This window comes from Chrysochloris asiatica, unplaced genomic scaffold (assembly GCF_000296735.1).
Source record: "Chrysochloris asiatica unplaced genomic scaffold, ChrAsi1.0 scaffold00214, whole genome shotgun sequence".
Taxonomy (NCBI): domain Eukaryota; kingdom Metazoa; phylum Chordata; class Mammalia; order Afrosoricida; family Chrysochloridae; genus Chrysochloris; species Chrysochloris asiatica.
Genome location: NW_006408732.1, coordinates 4,786,364 through 4,799,458, shown reverse-complemented (window position 1 = coordinate 4,799,458; position 13,095 = coordinate 4,786,364). Strand labels below are relative to the sequence as shown.

General features: G+C 39.8%; 1 pseudogene; it reads left to right on the top strand.

The window, feature by feature from the left end:
• The first annotated feature begins 227 nt into the window (after nucleotides 1-227).
• Nucleotides 228-8,473, top strand: LOC102842680 (annotated as a pseudogene).
• The last annotated feature ends 4,622 nt before the right edge of the window (nucleotides 8,474-13,095 follow it).

The window sequence follows — 13,095 nt, the reverse complement described above, 5'->3', positions numbered from 1 at the left end:
ACATCCAATGGAATACTAGGCAACCTTGAACAATAATGACGAATCTGTGGAAACACCTCAAGGACATTATGCTGAGTACAATTAGTCAATCATAAAATGCAAATATTGTATGAGACCATTCTTATAAAAGCTTAAGGAAATGTTTTCAGACTAAAACAAACATACTTCGATGGTTGCCAGGGGTGAGAGGGAGGAGAGAGTAATTCACTGGCTAGAGTTAGGTAAGCATGTTAGCTCTGATAACAGGGAAGGTAATATATAAGAATGGGGAGGGCAATACGCAAGAGGGAGGGTGGCACATGAACAATGAAGATAGACAAAGACTTACGGAGCTATTGGGGAGGTGGTGGCGGTAGTTGTGTGCCACCGAGTCAGTTCCAACTCAAAGCAACTCTATATACGGTTTCTGGAGCTGTAAATATTTACAGGAGTGGAAACCCTCATCTTCCTCTACCAGAGCATCTGGTAGATTCAAACTGCTGACCTTGCAGTTAGCAGCCCAGCTCATAGTCCACTACGCTACCAGGGAGCTATGTATGCATGGGCTAAATGGAGTAGAGGTAAATAGTGATTTATATACAACCTTGGAACAACAGTGCTCTGTAACTAGATGATTGAGACACAGGCTGAATGGGGCAGCGGGGGTGGTGGTGGTGAGTGTTTATATTTTTGACCGTTTCGTGGTATTGGTTTCTTCTGCCTACTATTGTAAAAGGCATTTCTGAGTGACAGAAGTGAATACTGGGAATTATTATGACAGAAAACTTATATCTTTAGCCTACAACTGATTAGTTTTGATAAAAGAGAGCTAAAATTTGACAATTGAAATAGGCTTCTTATTAAGTCTTGGTAGAGTATGGGACCTTAGGTAGAATCTTGAGCCCCACCAGAATCTTCTGAGTTGGGCCACTCTCATTAGAAAAGACATGCAGACCATCCCAGAACTAGGAGAACAAAATATTCTTATGAAAGAAAGACCTGCAGAAAATATCAGACTGCTTGGCCATTTGAGTTTCAAACAAGCTGTTTGCTTTGGAGTCTTCAAGGCAAGAAAAGTCAGCTCATTAGCGAAAACCCCCTTCTAGGATTGAAACTCAAAGGGAACCCATGATAAGTATAATATGCTCGCTGGTGACCACCTCGGTCACTTGTGAGTAGAAATGCAGGAAATGCAGCAATGAAGACATGGGTTGAGTTCAGCCATGTTCCACTGGCACCCACTAACCTTGGGGTGAGAGAGAGAAGAGGAAAGGTTGGCTTGGTCTGAAGGTTTGTGAGTTTTGTGAACTTCTGAGTCCATGGGCACTAACCTAGCCCCTGGGGGCAAAGGCTGAAAGTGAAGCAGCCAGCTGGTCTGGAGTGTAGGGAGGTGTGTGTGAACCCCAAACTTGCAGCTGGTACCCATCTGATCTAGCTTGGATGGCTAGGGCTGAGCTGACCAGATCCTAACCAAATGAAGATAAAGATATTTGATACTGTTGAACAAAAACAAACTGCTACCATTTGATAAACTGGACTTCCGCTTATGAGTGTACTTGCTCAAAATTCCAACCAGAAGGGGGATTCTTCGTACCAAGAAAAGCTTGTTTCCTCAATGCACTAGGCTGATGTTGTTGTTATTGTTGTTAAGTACCGTGGAGTCGGTTCCGACTCATAGCGACCCTGCACGGGGTTTCCGAGGCTGTAAATCTTTATGGGAGCAGAATACCTCATCTTTCTCCTGCGGAACTGCTGGTAGTTTCGAACTGCCGAACTTGAGGTTAACAGCCCGATTTGTAACCACTACACTACCAGTAGGGACAGGCAATTTAGACATTGGCTATCCTGGTGTGGCACTGTGGGTTAATATGCCAGACTGCAAAAGCCATTTGAACTGCATGGTAGACAGTTCGAGCTCACCACTGCTCCTCAGAAACCCTATACAGAGTTGCTATGGGTTGGAATCAACTCAACAGCACTTAACAACATCAAAAATTGGGGTTTATAAAAGCAGAAGAGACTGGCTTACAAAGTTTCATGGGTGTGCTTAGTTTCAGAATGAGGGAGGGTAAGGTAGAATGCCCACTGAATTTCCTCTTATCCAGATGGATCTGGTGAAAGAGGATAGGGAATGATGGTGATAGGATTTTATAATTCAATTGTGACTAATTGTTAGAAAGATTAATGGTGATTGTCACAACTGTAATTATAGAAGATATGTAATTACAAGAGGGGAGTAGTTAATCTTTCATTTCAGGAACAGATGATCCCAGGACCATCTAGAAGGAAGAGCACCTACCCTGAAAAGCGGCTACAGCAGAGACACTGGGAAGGGCTGTGGCACAGAGAGACAGAACAGCTGTGGGGTCTAGGCCTTTGGACTGTTTAAGGCTGTGTGCCTGCAGGCGGAAAGCTGGCTTGCAGAATGTGCCCTTTGAAAATTTAAATGAACGTATTTTTTTGTTTTGTATGTGTGCATCAAATATTTTTGCTTTGTTCACTTGTGAAATTTAAGATGTAAATGGGAAGCCACAGGGAGGAAGTAGGTTAACTGCTGTTACAGGAAGAAGACTGCAATCACTGAGGTGAAATAAAGTATATGATATGTTGAATATAAAGCTGATGATCTTGTGCGTAAATCTTCACTCAATTCACAATAAAAAAAATTTTTTTAAATCCTCCATTTCTGGTAAACTTCATCTAAGGATCTCCCTTGCACACACTGTGATTCAAATACACTGGTCTTCATTTGGCTACTTGAACATATCCTGTTCTTTACCACTTGACATTTTCAAACATAATCTTTCTTTTATCTATGATGCTAGGAGTCCTGGTGTGTGTCACTGTGGGTTACTGCGCTAGACTGCAAGGTCAGTTTGAACCACCAAGTCAGTGGTTCAAGCTCACCAATTGCTTCTTGGAAACCCTATACAGGGTCGACATGAGTCGGAACCGACTCGATGGCACTTAACAACTCTCCACTAGGAGTTCTGGTGTGGTGCTGTAGGACAAGCACTGGACTGCTAAGAAGCCACTCCTCAGAAACCATACACAAGGTCCCTAGTAGTCAGAACGGACTCGAGTGCACTCAACAAAAACAAAACAGCAAAAATTTTAAATGGCTATTAATACAAAAGGAGCTCTGGTAGCATAGTGGTTACAAATCGGGCTGCTAACCCCAGGGTCTGCAGTTCGAAACTACTAGCTGTTCCACAGGAGAAAGATGTGGCGTTCTGCTCCCGTAAAGATTTATAGCCTCGGAAACCCTGCACAGGGTCGCTATGAGTCAGAACCGACTCCACAGCACATGACAACAACAACATTAATACAAAGTACTGCCATAAAGTAAAAAAATAAACAAGAAAACTTCTGCAATATTTATAATGGACAACAAGGTAATATTTGTAAAATTTCTGACAAATCAGAAAAAAAAATAATAAACCCCCAGTAGAAAAATTGGGGTAAAAGTCATGAGCAGACAAATCACAAAACAAATTCCCCTATTAATCAAATAATTGTACATTTCAACATATATATGCATTTTTATTATCAGAACAGTAAAGTTTACTTTAAAAGATATGATAAAAGAAAGGTAAGAGTTTTCGCTCCCATAAAGATTTACAGTCTCAGAAACCCTATACAGGGCTGATGAGACAGAACCAACTCGACATTACAACCAAAGATTACTAACAATATAAATAAGAGTTTGAGAAACATTTTTAAAAGCACAGACATCACTTTGATGACTAAGGCATTCCTAACCCAAGTCATGGTCTTTTAAAATCACCACAGGCATGCGATAAAAAAAGGAAGACAGAAGAAGAATTGATACTTCTAAATTGTGATGCTGGTGAAGAATACTGAACACAACATGAAACAGAAGAATGACCAAATCAGTCTTAGAAGAAATATAATCAGAATGCTCCTTAGAAGTCAGGACTTGGGCTTAGTTTCTTTGGACACCCCATCAAGAAAGATCAATTGCTGGAAAAGAACAACATGTTTAGTAAAATAGAGAGACTGAAAATCAGGAAAACCATCAATCAATGAGCTGGAACGACACAGTAATCACAAAAATGGACTCAAATGTAATGATCCTAAGATAACACGAAATCAGGCAAGAACTCTTTCTGTTTTACACAAGGAGCTAAGTTAACAGAAATGAACAAACACAATTAGAATATATATTTCTGAAGCTCAGTCTAAAAACAAGTGTCAAAATTAAATTCTATACTGAAATGCAGCAATTACACCTCTAGAAATTAATCATTTAAAAGGTGTGTGGATGCATGGAGGGGATTGTAACCCCGGCAATGAAACGATATACGACAGGATGAATGTAAAACTAATGTTCTCCCATGTAAACGATCACATAATTCACAATAAAACGTTAAAAAAAAAAAGGTGTGGGAACATATATACATCTTTTTTACTACATTGTTATTGTTGTGTACTATCCAGTTAGTTCCAACACAGTGACTCTGTGTAGCGTTTTTGAGAGCAGCTCGCAGGTATTTGAGAGCAGCTGGTAGGTTGTAGTTAGCAGTCCAGTGCCTATCCTTATCAATCACCATGTAATTGAAAAAATTATGGCACATCAACAAAATGGATTTCAATTCAGGCATTAAGCAGCATGAGGTTGAGGGATGTAAAACAGTATAGCCACTGTGGATAAGTCCCTCAAAAAGTTAAACATAGATCGTATGAACCAGAAATTGTACCACTAGGTAGATATGCAAGAAAACTGAAACCATTTGTCCACACAAAAACTTGTATGGGAATGTTTTAACCAGCATTATTCATAACTGCCAAAAAATTGGAAACATAAATGTCTATCAGCTGATAGATACATAAAACACATAGCCATACAACAGCACTGTTCAGTCGTTTAAAAAAAGAAGTATTATTTTATGCTACAACATGGATAAACCTTAAAAGCATGCTAAGTGAAAGAAGCTAAACAAGAAAGGCTACATATTGCATGGTTCCATTTATAGAGAATGCCCAGGGTGGTCAAATCTATACAGAGATAGACTAGTGGTTGCCACGGGATGGGGATATGAAGTAATTGGCCTGATGGAAATACTCTGGAATGGGATAGTAGTGGTTCACAACATAGTGAATACAGCAAAAGTAACTGAAGTGTACACTTCAAGATATTTAATTTTATGTGGCCTATCTCAAATATTTTCGTAAGCTATAAATTTGTGATGTATGAGAAATATATGTATTAATTGAAAAATGGCCATAACACACTGTTAAATAAAAGAGCAAGTTAAAGAACCATGCTCACATATACAATATGATTTTACTTGTTTGTTTACGTAGCTATATAAGCACACATTGTCAAGAAACAGATAACGGCACTTTAAATTACCAAGTCTTAGTCTCCATGAGGTATAATAACCAGAAAATTATATTCTTCAGTATCATTTGAATTTTTTTACAAAAAGAAGACATAAGTATTATAAAAACATTACTATCTGGAAGGCAGAGACGATGACTTGGCAAGATGGAGCAGTTGGGAACTCTAGACCCAAGAGACGGAGTGGGGCTATGTGTTGACAACCAAAGGGCAGGCTTGTGGGGTGTAGCCTATGGTTGTCTGATGATGCATGGAGGGGATTGTAACCATGGCAGTGACAAGATATACAATAGGATGAATGTAAAATAATGTTCTCCCATGTAAACGATCACATAATTCACAATAAAAGTTTTTTTTTTAATTACTATCTGTTAAGAAATGAAACAAATTGAAACCAGGAGATAATACAAGCAATAATTATTAAGCTGGGGTCCACAGACCTCAGGGAATCTGTGAATTCATATATTAAAAAATATTACTTATATCTCCACTTTTGTTGTATCACTATTTTTTTAAAAAACTTTTTATTGTGATTTAGGTGAAAGTTTACAAAGCAAATTGGTTTTCTATTTAACTGTTCATACAATTGGTTTCATAACATTGATTGCAATCCCCACAATGCAACAGCCCTCTTTCCACTTCCTGTATTTACCATTTCATTCATACTTCTTTCTTACCCCTTCCTGCCTTCTGAGCTTTACCCCTGGGCAAATGTAGCCCTTTGGCTGTTCCAAGGAGTGTATGCTTCCCTGGTATTACTATACAACTTATGTTGTTGTTGCTGTTGTTGTGAAGTGTTGAGTCAGTCCCAACTCTTGGTAACCTGGTAAACCTGGTGTTTCTGAGGAGTGTTTGGTGGGTTTGAACCAATGACCTTGATGTTAGCAATCCAATGTGTATCCTACAGTGCCAAACCAGGACTCCGCACACCTGATGTTGCTGTTAAGTGTCATCGAGTTGATTCAGACCCATAGCAACCCTGTATACGGTTTCCAAGGAGCGGCTGGTGAGCTTGAACCATCTTTTGCAGTTCAAAAGACTTTGCAGTCTGACACATTAGTCCACAGCACCACACCAGAACTCCGCACACCTGATAATCTGGCTATTATCTGGCTAAAAGTTGAGCCACTGGGATGATTTCAGTTCCAGGCTTGAATGAAGGGTTACTAAGGGCAATATTCTCCAGGTGTTCATACTCTATCAGATCAGTAAGCCTAGTCTGTTTTATGATTTTGAGTTCTGTTCTACATTTTTCTCCCATTCTATACAGGACCTCTGATTGTGATTCCTTTCAGATCAGGTCTTAGTGGTAGCTGGGTATCATTTAATTCTTCAAGCCTCAGGAGTGTAGAGGCTGGGGTTCATGTTTTCCTTTAGTCCTCTGGAATAACTGTTTTCATGTGTCTTTGATTTTCTTCACTCTTTGTTGCTCCGGATGGGGAGAGACCTTAAAACTATCCTCTAATTTACTTTTAGTATTTCCTTCATTAAGAACTGAACAACCTTCTATAATAGCATTAGTAGTACCTGTGATTTTTATCACTAACAGAAATTATATTTTTGTATCACAAAATGTTACAGATACCTCAAAATACCATCTTCACATATCATTACTTCAAACTTTTGTCTTACTGTCAGAGCTTCTAATTTAAATACATTAATAAAGAGCCATACATATTTTGTTGCTGTTGTTAAGTGTCATCAAGTCGGTTCTAACTAACAGCAACCCTGTATAGTGTTTTTGAGGCTTTCAGTCCTCAAGGGAGCAGCTGATGGGCTTGAACCTCGAACCTTGTAGTTCGCAGTCCAGTGCTTACTGTATGAAGCCACAATGCTCCCATATATAATTACACAACAAATTTGGTTTTTTTAATAACAGGATCTTTAGTAATCCATTTATTTTGACTCATTCAAACCTGTTATTCCAAAAAAGATCCAGTCTTGTCTAGATAGCCAAAGGGTCCACAGTGGTGGTGTGCCCTGGAGTCGGTTCTGACTCATAGAAACCCTGTAGGGTTTCCAAGACTGTAAATCTTTATGGGAGCAGAAAAAGCCTCATCTTTCTCCCATGGAGCGGCTGGCAGTTTCAAACTGCTGAACTTGCAGTTAGCAGCCCGAATGGTAATCCACCATGCTAGCAGAGACCCTTAAAGGGTTCATACCAACACAAAAAACATACCCATAGACATCAAGTTGAATTCAACTCATAGAGACTTTGTATAGGGTTTCCGAAGCTATAAATCTTTACAAAAGGAGAAAGCCTTATCTTTCTCGCATGAAGTGAATGGTGGGTTTGAACTGCTGATCTTGGTGTTAATAGTCTATACTTATCTTACAAAGCCACCAGGGCTTCTTAAAGGGTCCACTGTTGTAGCTGCTGATCTGAGCCACATGTGAAAAGCTACCTTGGACCTGAACAGCTGCCAGATTGCTTGAAAGGCTGTGATATGGTTGGTGGTTGTTCCAGCAGGAGTCCCAAGAAAACCAGGCAAGATGCAGGATGACCTGTTCAACACCAATAGCCAACACCATGGCCACTCTGGTTGCTGCCTGTGCCCACCATTGTTCTGAAACCATGGTCTGTGTCACTGCAAATCCAGTTAACTCCACCAATCCAATCACAGCGGAGGTTTTCAAGAAGAATGGCATGTACAACCCAGGATACTGTCAGGGCCAATACTTTTGTGGCAGAACTGAAGGGTTTGCATGCAGCTCGAGTCAACGTTGCTATCATTGATGGCCATGCTGGGAAGACCACCCACTGATATCTCAAGTGTATTCCCAAAGTGGACATTCCCCAAGACCAGCTGACAGCCCTCACTGGACACAACCAGGAGGCAGGCACGGAGGTGGTCAAGACAAAAGATGACACAGGGCCCACCACCTTTGTCTTCTCCTTGTGGATAGCATGAGTGGGAAGCAGGATGTGATTCAATGCTCCTTCATGAAGTCACAAAAAATGGACTGTGCCTATTTCTCCACACTGTTAGTGCTGGGGGAAAGAGCATGGAGAAGAATATGGGCATCAGCAAGGTCTCCTCTTTTAAAGAGAAAATGATAGCCGAGGCGATTCCCAAGCTGAAGGCTTCAATCAAGAAGAGAGAAGAGCTTCTAAAGAACATGAAATAAGAAAGCAATTACAGAGTCCTTAATTTTCTTAATTTATTAAGGCATCATGTCACTGTACAGTCATTTTGGATACCTTTGTATTTTAATTTGCTCTGATGATGTTTATGGTTTTAACATTATTATCGCTTCCAAACTGGCAGCTGGCCCACTAGTACATCAATATAAGTGGTCTTTGATTTTCTTTTTCAAGGGAAAACAAAACAAAACTCAAACTTCTTTCTCAAACTATTACTCAACTCTGATTGGTTAAGCACCAGGCTATTAACCAAAACGCTGGCAATTTGAACCCACCAATATATCTGTGAAAGAAAAGACCTAATATCTGCTCTAATAAAGATAACAGCATAAGAAATCCTATGGGGCAGTTCTACTCTGTCCTATAAGGCCACTGAGTCAGCAGCCACTTGATAGCACACAATATTATATGCCAAACACTTCATTAAACCCCATCAGTGTATCAAACACTGGAGATAAAATGGTAAAGTATACATGATGGTGGTGGTGGTGGCTGTGTGCCGTGGAGTCAGAAGCGACTCACAGCGACCCTATACAGGGTTTCCGAGGCTGTAAAACTTTACGGGAGCAGAAAGCCTCATCTTTCTCCCGTGGAACAGCAGGTAGTTTCGAACTGCTGACCTTAAGGTTCGCAGCCCGATTCGTAACCACTACGCTACTAGAGCTCCTTAAAGTATACATGATATCTGCCCTTAAAAGTCTCACAGTCATGGAAAAAAAACATAAACCAAATCAGTAGAAAACTATGTTGATAGGATAGCTATTATGAAAGAAGGATACAAAGGATGCTATGAGAATTAAGCAAAACAACATAAACTAAACACTGGAGCTGTCTAGTAAAGTCTTCCAGAATAGAAGCACCTAAGGCCAATTACTGAAGAAGTCAGTGAAATCATGAAGTTTAAGGAACTATGGTGGTGATGGTGCAAGTGCCTTCTAATAGGTTCTGACTTTTATCGACACTGTATAGGGTTTCTGAAAGTAACTGGTGGGTTTGAACTGCCGATCTTCCAGAAGTCCAGTGCTTATCTTACAGCACCACACCAGGATTTATTTAAGATGAGCACAAATTCAGTAATGACCAGGCCAGACCAAACTAGGAGATATGTTCCAAAAGAGAAGTATAATAAACAAAATTGGAGATAAGCAAGGATAAGATCATGATAGATATCTTACATATAATGCTATAAAATCATCATTTTAATTGTTAATAGGAAACATTAGAATATTCTGAAAAGAACACAAGTTTAGGTGTTTAATAATATAAATTTGAATTCTTACTACCTGTGAGACCTTCATCAAATTTACCTCAACAAGTTTCCGTTCCTCAATTTTAAAATAAGGATTATTGTTAGGTGCTGCAGAGTTACTTCTGACTCATAGCAATGCTATGTACAACAGAATGAAACACTGTCCGGTACTGCACCATACTCACAATTCTTATGTTTGAGACAACTGTTGCAGCCACTGTTAAGCCACCTAGTTGCAAGTCTTCTTCACTGGCCCCCCACTTTACCAAACATCAAGTCCTTCTCTGATTACATATCCAGAGACAAGAGACTGGTCCCTCCCTGACGACATAACCATAGTAGTACATGACTCAAGGTCTCACCATCCTGGCTTCTAACGAGCATTCTGACTGTACTTCTTCCAGGAGAGAATTGTTTGTTCTTCTGACAGTCCATGGTACTTGCAATATTCTCCTCCAGAACACCATAATTCTAATGCATCGATTCTTTTCCAGTCTTTATTATTCATTGTCCAGTTTTCACATGCATACGAGGCTACTGAAAACATAGTTAGGATCAGTAGCACCTTAGTCCTCACAATGACATATTTGCTCTTGAGCACTTTGAAGAAGTCTAGTGCAGCAAATCTGCCTAATGCAATATACCCTTTGATTTGACTACACTCTTCCATGAATGTTGATTGTGGATCCAAACAAAATGAAGTCTTTGACAACTTTAATATTTTCTCCATTTATTATAATGTTGGTTACTACTCCAGTTGTCAGGATTTTTATTTTCTTTATATTGGAGTGTAATCCACACTGACGGCTGTAGTCTTTGATCTGCATAAGTGCTTCAAGTCCTCTTTGCTTTCAGCAAGTAAGGCTGTATCATCTGTGTATCAGTTGTTAATGAGCTTTCTTCCAATCCTGATGCATCATTCCTCTTCATATAATCCAGTTTCCTGGATGATTTACTCAGGACACGTATTCAGTATGGTACAAGGATACAATTCTGAAGCACGCCTGCATGGTAGCTGATTATTTATTATGGCCCTTCTAGACAAATTTCTCTATTCTGTGATGTACAGTAAACCCTAACTTCTATGTCTATAATTAAGGAGCCCTGGTAGCGTGGATAAGTTATGTCTTTGGCTGCAAAACTCAAGTTCAGAAGTTCAAATCTACCAGGAGCTCTGCAAGAGAAAGATGATGCTTTCTGGCTCCGCTAAAGATTTACAGTCTTGGAAATCCTATACAGGATCACTATAATCTGAACTGATCTGAGAGCACACAACTACCAACCATCACCATGCCTGATTACTGATTACAGACCCATTTTTAAGTGAGTTGTTTGAGGACTAACCTGACCCAAATCATGGTATTTTCAATAACCTCACATGTTTGTGAAAGTTGAACGGTGAAGAACAAAGAACGTAGAATCGATGCATACGAGTTATGGTGTTGGAGAAGAATACTGAAAGTACCATGATGGACTGCCAAAACAATCTGTGTTGGAAGAAATACAGGCCATAATGCTCCTTGAAGGACAGGATGGCTAGACTTCATCTCTCATACTTTGGGCATGTTATCAGGAGAGAGCAGCCCCTGGAGAAGCATATTATGTTTGGTACAGTGGAGGGTTGGAGAAAAAGAGGAAGATCCCCCAATGAGATGAATTGGTACAGTGGCAGCAGCAATGAAATCAAACGTAGCAATGATTGTGAGGTTGGCACAGGACCGGGCAGTGTTTCATTCTGTTGTGCATAGGATCACTTTAGTAGATACTGACTCAATGATACCTAACAACAATTGGTACAGAACTTACCCCATAAGAGGGATACTTTTCTAGAAGAATTGATGCTTTTGAGTTATGGGGTTGAAGGAGAATATTGAAAGTGCCATGGGCTGCCAAACGTACCAACAGATCTGTGTTGGAAGAAGTGCAGCCAGAGCGCTCCTTGGAGACCAGGATGGCCAAACTTCATCTCTCATACTTTGGACATACTATCAGGAGGGACCAGTCGCTGGAGAAGGATACCATGTTGGTAAGGTGGAGGGTCAGAGAAAAAGAGGAAGACCCACAACGAGTTGGACTGACAAAGTGGCAACATCAATGGGCTCAAGCGTGGCAACAATTGTGAGGTTGGCCCAGGACCAGGTAGTGTTTCATTCTGTTGTGCATTAGGTCGCTATGAGTCGGTACTGACTTGGTGGCACCTAACAGCAACAACTGGTTCTAACTCATACCAACCCTGTCTAGGGTTTCCGAGAAGTGGCTGGTGGGTTTCAACCGCCAACCTTGCAGTTCAAACTGGCCTTGCAGTTTATTGCATTATCCTGAAGCACCACACCAGGACTCCTTAGGAGGCTAGAAGTCCACATTTACAGTACCAGGTCCAGAAGGCTCTTGCCCTCTCTCCCTCTCTCACTCGCTTTCTCTCTCTCTCTCTCTGTTCACTCTGCAGAAAGGTCCTCGTTTCTTTTCAGCTTCTATTCTTAAGTTCCTTGTGGATCATGTGGCTTGTATCTTCCCTAGCTCTCCTTGCCTACTTGTAGAATTTGCTCTACTTCAAAACAGGTTTAAGACACACCCTACACTAATACTGCCACATTAACACATAAAGAAAATTCATCCCCAGAAGGGATATAACCATAAGTATAAAGGTTAGGATTTACAATACACATTTTGGGGAACACAATTCAATCCATAACAGTATGTTGTTGATGATTTTTCCAGTTAATATAAATACACTGATTTTTAAAAAAATTCTTAAGCCAATCAATCTTACATTCCTGGGATTCGCAGTTTGTTAACAATCTTTGCATCTAACATTTTTTAATGAAAAATAAACTTTCTTTTCACAACCCTCTACAATGAGAAGTACTGTTTTATATGCACATGTTTATAATTTTCCTTAATGTCTAACTTATAGAAAACAGCTGGATACTCCTATCTGCCTAAACTTGTGATATGCTACTGTGGTGGAACTTTGTGAAGAAACTACAACCTAAGATATGTAATTGGAAAATGGAGAAATGTGCTAATTACTATAGTTTATTCATATAGTTAATTATGAATGTTCTTCTTTGAAATGAAACTAAAATGCAACAAGTTGTTTCTTAAAAGTTAGTTGAACTGTAGAATCTGAAAGTGTATGAATGAACTTTTTGTACTTTTACATTAAAATCCATTTGATCATCTTGTCCATTAAAAAAAAGAGAGAGAGCGATACTTTTCAACGGTTACTGAGAAATGGGATGATGAGAGCAGACATTGATGGAGTTGTTGCAAAGGTTCTAATACAACATCATAAGAGGTTTGGTGGATCAAACGAAAATTCTGCTGGTCCCCCAGTGTTAAACAAGTTCATTCTAA